The sequence below is a fragment of the Galeopterus variegatus genome, unplaced genomic scaffold (genome assembly GCF_000696425.1).
Source record: "Galeopterus variegatus unplaced genomic scaffold, G_variegatus-3.0.2 Scaffold6351, whole genome shotgun sequence".
Classification (NCBI taxonomy): Eukaryota; Metazoa; Chordata; class Mammalia; order Dermoptera; family Cynocephalidae; genus Galeopterus; species Galeopterus variegatus.
The window spans coordinates 171338-174560 of NW_007732462.1; positions in this window are offsets into that span (position 1 = coordinate 171338).

Consider the following 3223-nt stretch of genomic DNA (forward strand, 5'->3'; position numbering starts at 1 on the left):
TGAGGCGAGCACGGGAGCCGCGGCTCGCGACGCCCCCGAGGCCCGCGATTCCCGAAACGGCCCTGCGACCCGACCCCCGGCCCGGGGCGCTTGTGTCCTGGGGAATCTCGGGCCCGGCCGGGCCACGGGACGGCCTCCAGCTCCGAGCTCCCAACGACAAACGGGGACGGAAGGAGGAAGGAAGAGGAGAGCCGGCCGCCATTAGCCACCGCAGCCCGGCCGAGCCCGCCCGCCCAACCGCCCAGCCCCAGCCCGCGGCTCGGCTCGGCTCGGCTCGAAGCCTGAAAATAAAACTCATGTTTAGGAGGGAGGAGCGAGCGCGGCCGGGAAGACAGGCAGCCCCGGGCTGCAGGCGGGAGAGATGCTGCGTCATGCTGCCAACATGGACGCCGGCCTTTTGTCCTTTTTTGCTTTGGAAGCGCAGGCGCACCCCGGAGCCCCGAAAAGCCTGCTTCGGGCTGCGAACTCCCCACAATCAAAAGAGAAAAAGGCCCTAGGCCGGGCGGGGAGGTTTCCTCGACTTTTGAGCTCCCTATCTCCAAAGCATTTCAATTTCTTCTCCCCACCAAGACTCAGACCTGGGGAGAGCGAGGGGACGAAGGCAGCTCCATGGATGCCCCAGGGTTGCTGGGAAGACCCTCTTCTCGCCTCTGCGGCAGAAGAGGCAAAGGGGTCTGAAGGGCCCTCCTCGTCCCCCTACTCCCCGCTCCGGCTGCCAAACACAGAACTCCAGAAACCTTCTCCCCTCAGCTCCCAACAATTGCAGCCTCTGGCCTGCTTGAAAAAGGATTTCCTCGAAGGGGCAAAAGGCACTTTTTTTTTTTTTTTTTTTTTTTACCCGCTCAGCCCGGTGCCATGGAGTCTAGAAGATCAAGCTAGGCGGTGGTTTTGGAGATGTTATTATAAAATATCTTTTTTTTTTTTTGATTGTTTAGTTGGGAAAATTGGGGGTTATGGTGGTGTCTTTTTTGTTGTTGTTACCTTTTTGTAAGTTTACACTCATGGCATTTTCTGCTCCTTCCACTTCTGCAAACTTTCCACGGTTAGGTTGGCAAAAAAGGCGGCTTCGCTGAGGACTGTTTACTGCTCTGGACATAGCAATGGTGTGATCGTCATTAAGAGACAAAAGGCGAAAATACAGTCAAATCAAACAAAAGGCAAAAGACGCACCAGCCATCCCAACCACCATAGAAAATACCCCCGAGTTAACGTTGGTGTTTGGCTCGAACCAGCTAGGAATTGTTTTCCAGTTTTAATCTAGTTTCCTGTGGCGGCTTTAGTCTTTGTACACAAAGAGGTCTTCCTTTCCTTCACCCACCCCCCCAACCAAGACGAGAAAAACAGAGCTGTTTTTCTTCAAATAGATCTATTTTCAAAGAAAGTGTACAAGTTACTGGGAAGAAGGCTGACTAACATTTATTGCTGTAAACATTTTCAAAAGCTTAAAGCTAAAACCTAAGGTTTATCTAAGCAAAACCGTCTAAAAAGCATTTTAACTGGCTTATATTAGACAAGAGAGAGACAAAGACATACATGCAGATGAAGGTTCGGAAAATTAAGGACATCTCAGCAACATTAACATGAAAACTGCACTGCGTAAGGATAGAATGGATTGGGTACTTACAATGTAAAAGGTTTTTAAAAACTTAAAATAGTAACAACTGCTCACAATTTTTTGTTGCTGCCATTTCGCTAGTCCTTATTAAACTATACATTTAAAACATTACCTTGTTAAAAAGACAGAAGGAGTTAATAAGATGGCCAGGTTTAAGTGTTTAATAGAGGAAACTATATTTTAAAATTTATTGTTCAGTCAAGAGAATACAGATTAAGACAGCTCCAAGCTCCCCCCACCCACCCAAGAAAAAAAGAGGAAAAAAATTAAATATGTTATTTACTTAGTTTTTTGGAATTCAAAACTGTTAACTGCTGACATTAATGGTGTGCTATGACCTAGTTATACAAGACAAAGATGGATTCCAAGTCATAAAGAAAAATCCAGATCTTTTAAAAAAGTCTTCTTCATTCTTCCAATTGTGAGTCCTTTAGTCTGTTGACAAATGTTAAACAACACACTGAGGCGTCCTGAACTGGATGGTGGAGTCAAAGGAAAAACATTCCCCATTTGCAACAAAGGAAAAACCCACTTGGCCATTTAATTCCATTGCAGAAAAATGGCTCCCCTCATCTGTTGGCCTCTCCTTGGTGTCTGATGAAGGATGTTTTGAGATCAGTGTCTAATAACTCAAGCCCTATAGAAGCCCCGCGCTGATTGGCTGCCGTGCCCCGCCGCCCTGCTCCAGCCAATTACCTACCCACGGCCAAATTACAAACCCCGAAAAAAGCCCCAATATGAAATACACCACCACGGAGCCCCAGCGAGGCGGCTCCTTTGCCTCGGCCGCCCGAGACGAGAGGCAGAAGGGGCTGTAAACGCGTCCTCGCCAAGCCCGGGAGCCTCGCAGTTGAACTCACAAAATGGAAGCCGCGCGCTGATTGGCCGCCGCCACTCCCGGACCTTTAATAAAGAAAGGGGAAGGAAAAGATAAATGCAAAAAAGGGGGACTCTCTTCTCTGCTGGTGGCTGGAGGAAGAAGGGGGGGGGGAGAAGCATGTGTTCAGGACAATTACAGGGCGCTCCCTTCCAAAAATAAAAAAATTAAAAAAAACAGAGAAAAAAGCTTCTATCGCCCAGGTCCAGGCGAGGGCTGCATCCTCCCAGGAACGTGAATGCTAATTTGGTTAAAATCCTGGTTTCCCCACCCCAGCTCAGCTCCAGGGGGGTAGGGAGGTCGCGGGGCCGAAGAGGAAGCCGGAGCGGAGATACCTCGATTGCAACTCGTCGTGGGTCGACGTCTGTCTTCCCACAGCTCTCAGCGTCCAAACACACAATCACCCCCCGAAACCTAGCCCTTTCCCTCGAGTCCCCCAGCGCCCACCTCCGGTCTTGGTAGTTTGGAAACAGTTTTGGAGGCCCGAGGCGCACGCCGCGGCGGCCGCGGCTCAGAGGGTAGCCCCGGCCGCGGGAGGTAGAGCCCGGGGAGACCCCCCTCCCCCGCCAGCTAAGCCCCCCACCTCAGTCCCAGCAGAATAAATAAATTAAAAGGCCTTCCCCCCGGGAGGGGGGAGGCAGTGTGGGAGCGCGCGAGTGAGGGGTGGGGGGCCGCTGGGGCCCGGGGCTTTGGCGGCGCAGCTGCCGCCGCCGGGAGAGTGCCTGGGGAAG